General features: G+C 41.3%; 1 long non-coding RNA gene across 1 annotated transcript in view; it reads left to right on the top strand.

Annotated features, from left to right (window-relative positions):
* The window catches only part of LOC132346042 (uncharacterized), an 89,079-nt gene extending 75,941 nt beyond the window's left edge, over nt 1-13,138 (top strand). Inside the window, exon 4 of the long non-coding RNA XR_009495762.1 lies at nt 12,826-13,138. This is a non-coding gene — a long non-coding RNA (uncharacterized lncRNA). The remainder of the gene's footprint in view (nt 1-12,825) is intronic.
* Nucleotides 13,139-15,084: the final 1,946 nt, after the last annotated feature.

Below are 15,084 nucleotides of genomic sequence, written 5' to 3' on the forward strand. Positions count from 1 at the left end.
ACTATAAAGACAGATGATGAAAATGTTTAAACTTGATACCCCATTAATCATGTCCTCTGTTTTCTCCTTGCTCCACTTTCCTTTCCTTAGGAGTTTGTCTGGATCACTCATGAGTGAGTGAGTGGGCATCTTGGCATCTCTTGTCAGGTAACAGCTGATGGGGCCAGAAGTACACAGTTGCCCCAAGCTGGGCTCATTAGACCCTCTGTCCTGAGAATTTCAGATTTGGAAGAACCAGTCAGTTGGGTTTCCCTTGTGGCTCAGATGGTAAAGAATCTGCCTGTGATGCAGGAAACTTGGGTTTGATCCCTGGGTTGGGAAGATCCCCTGGAGAAGGAATGGCTACCCACTCCAGTATTCTTGCCTGGAGAATCCCATGGACAGAGGAACCTGGCGGGCTATAGTCCATGGGGTCTTAAAGAGTCAGAAATGACTGAACAACTAACACACCCTTGTAGTCAGTTAACTGTGAGAAGAAGGAAAATAGAAAAAGAAATAGAAAAAGCTGGGGAGCTGGGAGCTGTCATTGGAGTGCAGCTATTCAGCAGTCATTAGCACTGAGCAAGCAGGCGAGTTGGTCTGCAAAAAAAATAATTGACAACAAAACAATGTATGCCATTTATTGTGTGTTCATCATGTGACAGGTGTTCTTGTAAGTAAGCACCCTCTGTGAATCAAGTCATTCATAGGCAAGTCAAACCCTTGAGATAGATTTTTTTTTTACTACCGTTTTTCTCATTTTATATATGAAGAAACTAAGGCACAGAGAGATGAGATGAATTGAAGAAGGATACAGAGGTCAGAGAGATGAATGACCACACGATCTCAGGAAAAACGGGAGGAGAAGCGTGACTCCCTTGGGCCTCTGTGCTTTGCAGGTCTTAGTTCTCGTTCCTTGTGGGGCCCAGTTTTATTCCCCAGCATCTGGTTCCAAGAAATGCCTCTGATTCCTTAAGCTATACTACTTGTCCTTTACAAGCCTGAATGGATAACAGCCTCATGAGGTCTACTTAACTGTGGCTAAGAGGGAATGGATGCTGTGGGTGATTATGTATATATTTATATATATATGATTATATATATAATTATATATATGATTATATATAAAGTGTCTTTGATATGTTTGAATTTTTTTCATTTTACTTTTCAATACAGCCAAAAACTGGGAATAAGCTCTGTATGATCAGTGGCATCTGTTCTCTCAATTCACAAATAATTATAAAGAATATTCAGAATATGCCCATTAAGGAGAAGGTACTCATTGAAAAATAGTACTTGACAGATTAAATCTCTAGCTACTCTTTCTCTTCCCCACCTGATGCATAGTTATGTCAATGTTTATACACAATTTTAGGGAGAGCTAACATATTTTAGGGTGGTTACCAACTTCCAGGCTGCTTTTTTTTAAATTGCATTTTCTTTAGTTTACATATTGGATGCATGTTGAATTAACTTCATCTAACCAGAATGATAATAAACATTTTACTATATCCATCTTCTAGACTAGCTTTGTCAGTTTCTGGATACAAGGCAATTGGTGGTGGTCAAAAGAGCATTGCTAGGAAAGGAATACAAAGATGGGAGCCTCATAAATTACTTTTAATGGCATCAAAAATACTTTTGTTGTTGTTTAGTCACTAAGTCATGTCTGACTCTTTTGCAACCCTATGGACTCTAGACAGCCGAGGTCCTCTGTCCATGGGATTTTTCAGGCAAGAATACTGAAGTGAGTTGCCATTTCCTTTTCCAGGAGATCTTCCTGACTCAGGGACCAAACCCGCGTCTCTTGCATCTCCTGCACTGGCGGGCATATTCTTTACCAGTGAACCACATGGGAAGCCTCGAAATACTTTTATAAGTTGTGAAAACTGGATAAGAAACTTGCTTCTTTGAGATCAACACTTGGATTCTTCTTCCTAGATTTTTATGATATACTGGGCTGTGAAGTTTTTTTTTTTTTAATGCAGGATTTTAATTCTGGAGATAATTTGTGTTTAAGAGTGGTGAAATTATTGAAAAATGATTAGTATTTGCCTTGGAGAATTGGGTAGTGTTTCTTTCCCTTATTTTGGTATAAAAATGGCCTGTAAAACAGCTGGATGGCTATTCTTACCTAGAGGACTCAAAGAATATTTAGTGGCCAAATATTCAGATGAAAACGGAAGCTTTCAGTTAATCATCTGGATGTTTTGTCTACATGAGGGAAAAATTTGTGGATGTTTCCAAATGTTGGAAAAAAAATATTTGGGAACATCCAGATGTTTGACCTAGTGCAGTTCAAATATCCAGTTGTTGGACCAAATTTTCCCAACCGCATGTTTTGGCATCAAGTAGACCCAGCCACGGTTACAGGAATTCAAAATTGCTACCAAGTGTCACAGAAAATTATTTGGGGGAAAACATAGTGCACCAAAGTGTGAAGGTTCTAGATGAACATAATCATTAAGAGTGGGAAGAATAGAGGAGGGGATTATACTACTGACCAATTAGGTGGTGTCACTCTTGAGTATTAGTCGCTCAGTCATTGTCCAGCTCTTTGCGACCCCATGGACTGTGGCCTGCCAGGCTCCTGTGTCCATGGAATTCTCCAGGCAAGAATACTGGAGTGGGTTGCCATCCCCTTCTCCAGGGGATCTTCCCAACCCAGGGACTGAACCCAGGTCTCCTGCATTGTGGGCAGATTCTTTACCGTCTGAGCCACCAGGGAAGCCAGGTTGCATCATTACTAAATTGTCAGAAATAATGTTCTCTTGTGGAGGGTCTAATAATTAGGAATAACAAACATAAGCTGGTGGCCCTTACTGATTAAAAGGAAGCCAGTAGCACTTGCAGTGTTTACAAAACTTGAAAGATGTGGAAAGGGACATCCTCTGCTTTGAAATGAGTTGAAAATTCTAAGCTTCATGGAAAGGAGCTAGGAGAGTTTAGTTTTCTCCACTCATTTTATTGGGCTCAGACTAATGTGACCCTGAAGTGTCTCCAATTACAATGTTCTTAACTTGTGGGAATCAGCCTAATAAAAATACTGTAAAGAAATATAGCTCATCCTGCAGCTGTGGGCCGGCTGTGTGCATTACCATGGTGCAGGAGTAAGGGTCGGTCTCCAAAGAGCAGATTCCATTTTCTGCACGGCAGTAACACGAACTTGAATGGAGGCGTTAAATAAGAAGACAATGTTGGGATTCTGATTAAGATCCTAAAATCTGATTTTTAGCCAACTTGTTATTGGCGAAGAACAGCAATGCCATAAATAAAATAGCCACAGATGGGTCTGGATATCTGTTATGAGCAACCATCAAGAAAATGCTTTTATTTTAATTGATTGATACTGAACAAAAGTAGTATTCAGCCAAAACCTTACTGCTAGTCCTGTTGTAATTATTTTTTTAACCAGTTCACCACTGCATTCCAGGGGAATGTCAAGACCTCCTATGGAGGTGCCTGGTACAATGTCCGCACCTGATATGTGTTTGGCTTTGCATACCATGCCTGAAATTGTTCAAGAAATTAATCTCTCTTTTAGTTACAAAAGCATAGCCTGTTAGAAAGTAACCTAGATGTGATATGTGTTTCTTTTTCCAAGCTAACAGTCTTCAGAGAACCTGGGGTCGGGTTAAATTCAGGAATAATATGGGCTGTCATTGTTTGTAGGATGGGAATGACTGAAAGCCAGTGTTGACTTTCCAAGGAATTTATCTAGAGAATGGAGGAGGAATTGCTTTTCTGAAGAATTAGACTCTGGCTTAATTTGAAAAAGTGTCTTAAAAAACTCTTCATACTACAGCTAAAGTTACCCAAGTATGATTCAATTTATATATATATATATATATATATTTGTGTGTGTGTGTGTGTGTGTGTGTGTGTGCACCTATCTATATGGGCTTCCCTGATAGCTCAGCTAGTAGGGTCAGGAAGATCCCCTCGAGAAGGGATAGGCTACCCACTCCAGTATTCCTGGGCTTCCGTGGTAGCTTAGGTGGTAAAGAATCCACCTACAATGAGGGAGACTGGGGTTCAATTCCTGGGTTGGGAAGATCCCCTGGAGAAGGGAATGGCCACCCACTCCAGTGATCTGGTCTGGAGAATTCCATGGAGAGAGGAGTTTGGCAGGCTTGGCAGTCCATGGGGCGCAAAGAATCAGACATGACTGAGTGACTTTCACTTCATTTCACACACACACACACACACACACACACACACACACACACACACACACATATGCATATACACACATGGGCTACATCACTGTAATGTTCTCCATTATTTATATGCCAATGATAACATCCAACATTGTTTAATTTTAACAGAAACAGGAAACATGACTTTGGTTCTGATAATGTTTTCATGGGAGGCAGAGGAAGAAATACAATGAGTAGACAAATTTTTTGGTACCAAGTGAGATGCTAGCCATGATTTTTTCCTCTGATGAGAATGGTGCTTTATACCTTTACATACCAACTAACTGGAAAAATATTCCTACAATACTGTATCTAGATTTGTTATAAGAGAACTGGAAATGATGAGGATCAGTGAGAGACCGTGGGCATTATTGGGAATCCATATTATAGTGGATAAGGGCAAACTAGAGGCAAGTGGCTTGGGTGAGAATCCGGGTTTTAGCTCTTCTGGCTGTTGGACCTCATAAGCGCTTTAAGCCTCAGTTTTCTCATCTGCAAAATGGGGATGATAATAGGAGTCCTAGTTCCTAGGTTTGCAGCAAAGATTTTAAAAAGGGGTACAAGTAAAGCTCTTAGATCAGTGCCACATATGCAAAGATCTTCTGAAGCCAAAGTACACAAACCCAAGAGCATTGAATCAAAAGGTGTGTGAATCTCAGATGGGAATAATGGGAACAGAAGAAGCTATATAATAAGATGTTATGATCAGAAATAAAATGAGACATGTTTTGACACTTAATGACATTCTAAAAAATTGGGTGGCAGCGAGATGCACACATGTGTCTGCAGAAAATGTGGTGAGGAGGTGGGGGGAGGGTTGGGCAAGGCAGATCAATCTCACAGCTTTCAATTAGCAGCCCGTGGGCGGGGGAGAAGACTGAAGTTCACAGGGAAGGAACTGGCTGATATTATTATTATTTTTTGATGCAGCATTCCAGAAAACATAATCAATGGCATCGGTCCAGTTCCCATTTAGTAACCAAAGAAGTAGCTGCAGCTGTTTTTTGTGCCTGGTGGTGCCAGTTTGATAGTGTATAATCATATTTGCATAAAGATAAAAAGGAAGGTGTTATAGAACACAGTTAAGCCTATGGTTTCACCATGAATTAAAGGTAATTTCAGACTAATTAGGTATAATTTGTTAAGGAATTCTTCCCAGCAATGATGACTCTGATTTTGTAATTACAGGACAATGCTTACTGTGGCTTTCAAGGCAGGGGAAAGCACACCCGAGGGGGTCGTGTCCCACACTAGGAGGATCTAATGGTGCCACAAAAGACAGGTGTTTTGTCAGATTTCAGCCACACACTTTCACACCTGCAACGCATTAACCACAGCAGCAACATTAATGAAGGCCAGGTGCCTGTTTTCTAGCTCAAATGAGACACTGGCAGGAAGTTTGCTGTTTGCTACCTGAGGGCTACCTCGGTCTCTGAAAGCCGGCCTTCTGGGTGATGGAGACGCTGAGCAGGGTGAGTAGGCTTTGGGGTGGCTTGGCCCTAGTCCCTTTTCTCCTGAGTGGGAGGATGGATGTATTGCAATGTTGACCTTCGTGGGGTGGTAGTTCCCTGTTTTCTCACCCACTGCGTCACTCACCAGATTAAGCCATAAGATGGTGGGCAAGACTCTTATAGCACGAAGGGTCCTCTGGCTTTCTGAGCTGCTACCCTTTTCCTGTGGAATTCAGCCTCTAAGAGCCCTGAAAAGAACTGAGCTGCACAATCTACAGAATGGATTTCTGGAAAGTGCAGTGTTATCAGCTGCTACCAGGGAAAGTTTGATTATAGTTACTTGAGTCTTTTCAGACTTGAAGTTTTGCCATTCTATCCGGAAATGAGTAATGGAGGCCTTGAGCGAGCGTTTTCATTTTAATAAAACACAAGGTTTTCATTGTGTGTGGCTATGTCGTTGTAATGCTCTCTGCTATGGAATATAAAATCTTTGTGTCCCTCCCTTAAACAAATCCCTTAGCAGCAGAGAATTCCCCTGCTCTTTTTCTCTACTTTCCTTTGTTTCGTGACTTTTAGCTGCCGTTGTTTGCTCCTTGTATTGTCCAGCAGTTAAGTGAAAAGTTAATATTGTCTCAAAAAAACCACACAGAAACCACACACTTGAATTGAAAGTGGAGAAAAGAATGGGCAAGGTCTGGGTTCTCAGCAGCAGGAATATAATTATCAGACTCATTACAAGTGACTTCTGTCCGGTGAGAGTCCTCTAACAAAACAGCCTCTTTATCTTGGGAGATGGAAGGGTGGACAAATATCAAAATGTTTAATGCTGTATTTAAACCAGCACTAATTAAGCTGGAAAAGAATGGAATTGTAGACTTTTAGAGCAGCAGATGTAAATCTTGGACTGGGAAGGAGCTCTCAACGCTGGAGTTTTTTAACTCTTAAATCCCTGAAGTAAATGCATTGTCATCTGGGCCAAACCTGCAGAACCTATCTATTGAAGTGACCTGCTAGGAACCCAGATCCAAATCATTCTTTCCCACTAATTTTGCAGTGTTTTTCAAGGTGCAGTCCGAGTGAACTTGAGAGAAATTTTTAAGAGGCACTCCAGAGGTACCAGTATGGCTGGATGGGGAGGTGTTTTGAGAAACTCAGGACTCGGATTTTCCCTCTCTCCCACATTCTCCTAACCCACAAGGAAAGCAGTTTTATTTTCTAATTTATGAATTGGAAAATTTTATTTCTTAGAGCAGATCAAAGAGAAGTTTTAGAGAAGTTTTAAATCAAAGAGAAGGTATAGAGATTTCCCATGTACCCCCTGCCCCCCAACATATATAGACTCCCCCATTATCAACATCATCCCCTGCCCCGTGCGGTCCATTTATTATAGCTGGTGAACCTATACTGACACACCATAATCATCTAAACTCCACAGTTTACATTAAGGTTCACTCTGGGTGTTGTGCATTCTATGGGTTTGAACAGATACATAAAAACATGAATCCACCATTATAGTATAATACAGAGAAGTTTCTCCACCTTAAAAATCCACTGTGCTCTGCCTATTCAACCCCTGCCGCCCAATCCCAGGAAACCATTGATTATTTTACTGTCTCTGTAGTTCTGCTTTTTCTGTAATGTCATATATTAGTTGTAATTATACCATATATCATCTTTCAGATTGGCTACTTTCACTTTTAATATGAATTTAAGTTTCCTCTGCATCTGTTAATGAGCTGCTAGCTTTTTTTTTTTTTTTTCTCTTTTTAGCACTAAATACTTTTCCATTGTGTTGTCTGGATGTACCACAGTTTACCCAGTCTATGAAGGACAGCGTGGTTGCCTCCAAATTTGGGCACTTATGAATAAACCCAGTATAAACATCCATGTCTAAGGTTTCCTGTGGACATAAGTTTCAACTCCTTTGGGTAAACACAAGGAGCACAATTACTAGACCATAGAGTAAGAGTATTCTTAGTTTTGTAATAAACTTCCCAGCTGTCTTCCAAAGATTTTCCTCTCCTCTGTTTCTTCCTTTTCTTTATTTTACCACTTTAAGCTTTTGCTGATGGTGCCCTGCAATTTTTAGCAGTATTTGAAAAGTGAATATCATCAAAAAGCCCCCTACCAAATTAATAAACAGATTGGTGATTAAGATAGATGGGAGTGGGTGGTGGGTGATGAAATGAAGGTGGTTTAAGAAAAAGATATATTTTTTTGGTATCTTCACCAGCATTGAGAGTTCTGTATTTTCACTAGCATTTGATATTGTCATTTTATTTCCTTACTGAGTTAGCTCTGACTTTGGGTGCAGTGTTTTATAGGAGTGGTGAACCAGAACATCCTTGCCGTGTTCCTTTTGATTTCTTTTATTGATTTGTCATTCATTAAAGACTTCATATGAAGAATGGTGGTAGCTGCTACAAACTTGCTTGAAAATCTTCTCTTATGGCAGAAACCCACTGTTATCTGAACTCAAGCATTCAAGCAAATCCAAATGCTTTTGGAGGACTATGTCGGCCATACATGCAGATTGTTCTGAAGGCCGCTTCTGGGCAGAGGTGTTGAGGTTTCTCATAAAGTAACAAATGATGTTTTTGGTGCTTTTTGCAAGCCTATTCTAAAGCAAATGAGTGTCTTTTCCATGAACACTTATGGTAGTTTAGACTAGAGGTACTCAGCCTAGAGCTCAATTTCAAACTAACCTCTTCTCCAAACTTAACAGAAGTCTCAAATTGATGTTTAAGAGATTGTCTCACACCTTGCTAATTGATGTGTGGTGTATGGATCTGTAAGAATAATCTAATGTGGGAGCTTGTTAGAAACGATGAATCTCAGACCCTAACGCTGATGTGCTGAGTCAACTCATTTGTGTATTAAATTTTGCCCAGCACTGGTCTATGAAATTCTGTGACCATGTGTTCCTCTAGATCAGACATTTTTAATTTGAGACTCTCTTGATCCACAAATCTGTCTCAAGCTTATAAACTCCCTGCTATTGAAGGCAAAATTGAATCTGTGTGAGGGCATATGTGTTTGTGTTTACAACCATAATCCATTTTTTGGTGGGCAGGTTTCATACACTTTCAACTTTCAACTTTTAAAAATATTACAAACTATTTGCAAAGAAAGAATTACTACAAGTACTTGGCAAGTACTACTCCTATGCTAGGTCAGAACTCTAGACTTAGAAATGCTGCCATAAAATTATAATTGAACTGAATTTTTGCAGCTGCTGCTGAATATAGGTAAAGTGAAATCATTTTTTGTATCGTCAGCAATTGCTTGTTCAAATTTGTCCAAGTGTGGTCCAATATCACTTCTTAGAGTTTTAGGGCACTAAAATGAGTTCCTGATTAAATATACGTTTTTTTTTTAATCAGAAAATCAATGCTGTACAAATCAGTACCCCACTGCTGTTCTTCCATTTTATTTACTACTAACGCTGCAAGTTGGGATGACATAAGTAGGGTACTCATTTAACAAAACTCTCCAAAGGCATAAATATGGGGGCAGATCTGTGATGTAGTTAATGACTATCACACAGAGGTGGTAACAGTTGAACTGTGCTGGGAGGATAAGAAGAATCCCTTTTCAGCCATGAAAAACTAGAAGGATGTTATGAATTCAGAGACCTAAGAACTAAACGACAAACCTATTGTGGGTTCTCTGTGTCTTTTTGGCTATTCTCTATTCTGCATCAAGTACAGAGCCAGGTGACAGGAGCTTGGCTTGCCAAATGGACAAGCCAATTTAACAAATTCTGAATGCCAACTATGTGGTAATGTGGAATTGTAGTTAAGAAAAGAGAAGTCATAAGTCAGTCTGTCTGGGTTCCCGTTTCCCCTCCACCACACAAAGCTATGGGACCTCTGGCAAATTTCTTCTTCTTCTTCTTTTTTTTTTTTTTCTGGCAAGTTTCTTTATCTCCTCATGCCTCAGTGTTTCTCAAATATAAACTAGGGCTAATAATGATGCCTAACTCATAGGGCTCTGATAAGGGTTACTTCGGTTAATGTATGTAAGCCCTTAAAACAGTGACTAGCACTTACTAAGCACTCAATAGTGATTCTATGTACCATACACTTTTTCAGGCTCTGAGAAAATGGTGAAGAAAAACACCATTCCAGCCCTAATGAGTCTTACCAGCAAAATTAGGCATTAAATACTTAGTTTTACATTTAGTTACTTTGTCTTGGCATATGAACTATGAATGGAGAAGTACCAGGTGGCTTTAGGAGGACCTGTTAGCTACTCTAATGAGTTTAGGTTCAGGATGTAGTTGAAATGGAGAGACATGCAGATCCAGTGGGCAGTTGTGCCTGAATCCAGCATCCAGATCCAGCCCAGCCAGTGTTGGGTGAAGGGAATGAGATGAAACTGACAAGATAGACAGGGCCTGCATCACAGAGCCTTGTGAAAGATTTTAGCCTTGAAGGACTGTGAAATGTCCAAAAGTTAAAACCTAAAGTCAAGGGTGTGAAATGATTGTGTTTTCATTTTGGATGAACCATTCCAACAGGCATGTGGGAAATGGGTCAAAAGTGAAATGAGTGAATATTAGATACTATTCATATCTTATATACTAATACTTTCCTCTGTAGGCCTGTTCCTATTTATTTCAGAAGGAAATTCACTTGTGCTTATTAAGACAAAGGTTCTATACTTCTCTGTTGATACTTTAAAAGTATTTTGAAATCCTTTGAGGTGTCTGGAGTGGGGCTAGATAGACTCTTACTTTTGTTTTCCTAAGAAAGAATGCAAAATATGATATAAGCTGATGGTTGAGATATACAAACTTTGTCACCACCCTCCCCACCCCCCCGCCACTTAAACTGTGTAGGTGGTGATGAAGAACAACTAACATCAGAAAACTTTGCTCTTGTTTTCCCTTGGAAGCGCAAGAAGTAAAGAGTCCATGGATCCAGAACCCCTAGTTTCTTGTTCTTTGTAGGGATTTCCCACATTCAGTCTTAATTCAAGCCTTCATCTTCTTTATCTCATTCTGGAGGGGATGGCATGATGACAATTGTTATTTCACCCCCAAAGAAAGACTACAGTTAGAATTAAAAGAGGGGCTCAAACTTATCAAGTAGGTTGTAATATTTGGAGTAATAAAGTGATAATCACAAGTGATTGTCACAGGGGCTACCATTCATTGACCACCTACAAGGTGCTTCCCAGGTGGCGCAGTTGTGAAGAATCTGCCTGCCAGTGCAGGTGAGGCAAGAGATGTAGGCTCAATCCCTCAGTCAGGAAGATCCTTTGGAGGAGAAAATGGTTCCTACTCCAGGATTTTTGTCTGGAGAATTCCATGGATGGAGGGGCCTGGCATGCTGCAGTCCATGGTGGTCGCAGAGTGGGACAAAATTGAGTAACAGAGCATGCACACATCCTAGGTGCTACATCCATCTTCTGAGCATTATTATTCCCCATTCCCTAAGAAATAAAAGCAATATATTGTTAATGTCGGCTCTGATCCTAAAGCAGCACCGACGCCTTGATTTCACATGATTCTCCCGGCTCGGTTCCACCCTACCCCCAAGAATCCCATGCCTCTCTGTTTCCACCTAGAACTGCCTGTCCTTAAATATTGTTTGTCTTCACTTTTTCTCCTCCAAACCATTTTCTTCTGCCCTTTACTCTGTACCCTTGGGCCGTTTTCCTTAAGGTGATGGCCAAGGAATCAGAGAAAGGAATGCAATACTGAATATGAGTGTTCTCTTTCCTTTTGCCTATGGATCACCTGGGGATACAGTGAGGGAACCCCAGGGTGTGCCTCTCAGAGACAGGCAACCCAGCATAGGAGGGACACAAGGTTTTTCAGACCCCATAAAATGAAACCCTGGGTGTGGCATCAACTGATCGATATGTGGAATTTCCCATTGCTCGGCCATCTTTTTTTTCCTTAAGCAAATAAGATGTGGGCCTTAGGCTCTTGGCCCTCTCCCAGCCCGAGTTTGTACCCCTGAAGTCCTGAGCTGAATTGTGCCATCTCTCAGTGACGTTTAATTGTTTTTAATTATCCCTCCACTGAAGCTGAACCATCCTTCACCCAGGTCACAGCACAGAACATGGCTCATAAGTTTTACGAGCCACCTTGTGTATCCTGCCCATGTGTGCAGCCACCTTTCCTGACAGTGAGCCATCCATCAGGCAGGTCCCCTGTCCTGACAGGGTCTGGATGCTCAGAGCTGGGACGGGCTGTGATCTGTGTTAGTATGTTGACCACCATTATACTGAGAAGCTGGGGACTGGGCTGGAGACTCAAATTTCATATCTATAGATAGTTGTATGATTTGTGAATTTGAGCTTTGAAATGTCCTTTTTCCCCCACCCATGGTCATCAGATTTGACAAACTATAGGGGTTTGGGATTTCCTAAGTCCAGTTGTTTCTCTACTAACCTATGAGTTCTCCTTCTGAGATTTTAGTGAGATCCTGGGCGCAGGTCCAAGTCCTCACTTGAACACCATACTTAGGGAATAAATGAAAAGCCCAGGGTTTAGGGGCAGCTTGCTTAGAGAGGGTCATTACTAACAAGTGGATTTGCACTTAGATGTGAACTCTAAAATGCGACACAAACGAACCTATCTACAAAATAAAAACAGACTCACAGACACAAAGAACAGACTTGTGGTTGCCGAGTCACGGGCGTGGAGGGGTGGATTAGGAGTTTGGGGTTAGCAGATATAAACTATTACATATAGAATGGATAAACTGCAAAGTCCCACTGTATAGCACAGGGAATTATATTCAGTATCCTGTAATAAACCACAATGGAAAAGGAAAAAAAAAACAAACAAAAATCCAACTGGGTTTGGCAAAAACCTGTAAGATCCAAAATGTACTTCCTGTTGACCCTACTGGTGGCTCAGATGGTAAAGAATTTGCCTGCAATGCAGGAGACCCAAGTTTGATCTGTGGGTTGGAAAGATCCCCTGGAGAAGGCAATGCCTACCCACTCCAGTATTCTTGCTGGAGAATCCCATGCACAGAGGAGTCTGGTGGGCTATAGTCCATGGAGTCACAAAGAATCTAATACGACTGAACAGCTATCACTTTGACCCTTCTCAGAATCTGAAATCTCTCTATTCCTTTCTTTCTCAGTCTATAAATCTTGGTAGAGGGTTACTAATCAGAGGAGCTAAGTGGCTTAATTCTGAGAATTTTGGCTTTTCTTCGTTTTTCCTCTAGACTGACCATGAAGGCATCCAGGATTATGGAGCTGTTATTTGAGGATGCTAGGTAAAGACCTGGCTGATGGACAACCCTCACCTCAAGTTGAGTAGATAAACTGGTTAACTTAAGTAGCCTGAGATAAAAATAGTGATTCCCAAAGAGAGGTGTAAAGCAAGATGGCTATTGGAGGTCACTAAATGAATGCATTTTTATTCTAATCTAGTATTTATTTTAATATTCCCTTCTATTCTTTGCAAGTGATACTAGTTTCCAGTTAGTAGGGATGAAAAGTTCCTATTAAAAATTCATGAATTTAAGTTAAAAATCAAGTCAGTAAAATAAAACAAATAATAAAAATATGATATCCATGACAACCGATCAAAAATCATGAAGGATGGTACATGAATTACTGAATTTCTGGACACATGGAGATGTGAGGGGGCTAATAAGAGCTATGAGAAGGTGCCCTAGGGAGCTGTAGGTACAGGGCACCCAGTGATGTGGGATGGGAATGAAGGACAGCACAAGTGACTGAGACCAGTAAGCCTGCTCACTCTTGGAATAGGACTAATATAAGAAGGGAGGGTGGAGAAGGCAATGGCAACCCACTCCAGTACTCTTGCCTGGAAAAATCCCATGGACAGAGGAGCCTGGTAGGCTGCAGTCCATGGGGTCGCTAAGAGTCAGACATGACTTAGCAACTTCACTTTCACTTTTCACTTTCATGCATTGGAGAAGGAAATGGCAACCCACTCCAGTGTTTTTGCCTGGAGAATCCCAGGGACGGAGGAACATTGATGGGGTCACACAGAGTCAGACACAACTGAAGCTACTTAGCAGCAGCAGCAGAAGGGGAGGGGAGCCTGGCAGGCCTGGTGTAATGAGAGAAACCCCCAGTATCCTGAGATCCAGCTCCCCTGGAACTGGATCTCCAGCCCTGGGATTTCTCCAACTGCCTGCTTCCCCACCCTTGCCTCCACTTTAACTGCCTCTTGTTCATGTCCACCAGAGGAAGAGATTTCTCAAGGCTTTGAGAGTTTCAGATAAAATGATTTGGATGCCCAAATTGGTCCACAGCAACTGTCCTATTCCCTGGAAATAAGGCCTATTCTCACTTGCTTCCTTTGTCCTTTCAAATGTCACTGGAAGAGGAAGGGGACTTGGCAGAAGGATGTATTTGGTTTTGGCAGCAGCATCCAAAAACCATGGTTTGCCTGACTGTACAAACTGTGGGAGTGTCCTCTCACTCTGAACCCACATGCATCTCTGGGAACCAGGGCGTGAGGGTATGGGTATGGGCATGGATATGTGTGTTTGTGTAAAGGGTGAAAAAGAATCTTTGCTGGAATAAAGAAAGGAATGCAACGGGGGATCAGCTCAATAGCCAACCTGAGGGAGCGGGGGAAGGGAGAACTCCAGGACTCCCTTCCAAATCAGTAAATGCAAATTGCTGCAGGAGCCTGACCTTTTACTGTAACTGATGTCAGCTGCACGTTGTAACCTCATGCCATTAATTATAACTCAGCATACTTCGGGTGGGCTCCCCTATTGGCCTTGGTTCCCTCTCCCACCCTCCCCACCTCCTCCCTCCTCATCCCCACCCCCACTGAAAGGCTCAGGTTGCAGGCTGCACTCAGAGATGAAATGTTTTGATAAATAATGAGTTTTATACAGCCAGAGTCCATTCTGTACATTTGAATTTTTCTTTTCACGAAAGAGATTTTCTTGTATTGGAGCCTGAGATAACATGAGAGGGCCCGTTCCCTGCCCTCCCATCCCCCCAATTTAGGAACAACTTAGATGTACAGACTCCACAGCAAAAAAAGGAAAACATTCGTCAAGTGAGGCTGGAATGGAATAAAGCATCACTCATCTTCCTTTTGGGAAAAGTTTGCAAGTATTTTGTTGCATGATTGGGAGCCTGGAAAGGAGTAACTTAAAAGTAGATCTAAAAATTACAATCTGGAGTCTGTGCACAGGTCAGGAAAGAAATTTGTATCACATGTCTAAGAAGAATTTTTAAATTCTGGACCCATCTTTCTGTTTCCTTTTTTGGTGAGTTTATTAGAAAATCAGTGTTCACTTTGTATGAGAATCTTCCTTTTTCTAGATCAAGCATGAAAAACTACAGACATTTCATACAGACAGTGATGGCTGCGTGGGCTGTGACATGTGAGACCCACAGGTCCCTTTGCTTAGGGAAGCCTTCCACTTGGTTTAATGCTCTGCTCTTACCATACTGAAACTCTTGATAATTTTAAACAAATGGCTCCA

Source organism: Bos taurus, chromosome 8, assembly GCF_002263795.3.
Source record: "Bos taurus isolate L1 Dominette 01449 registration number 42190680 breed Hereford chromosome 8, ARS-UCD2.0, whole genome shotgun sequence".
Taxonomy (NCBI): domain Eukaryota; kingdom Metazoa; phylum Chordata; class Mammalia; order Artiodactyla; family Bovidae; genus Bos; species Bos taurus.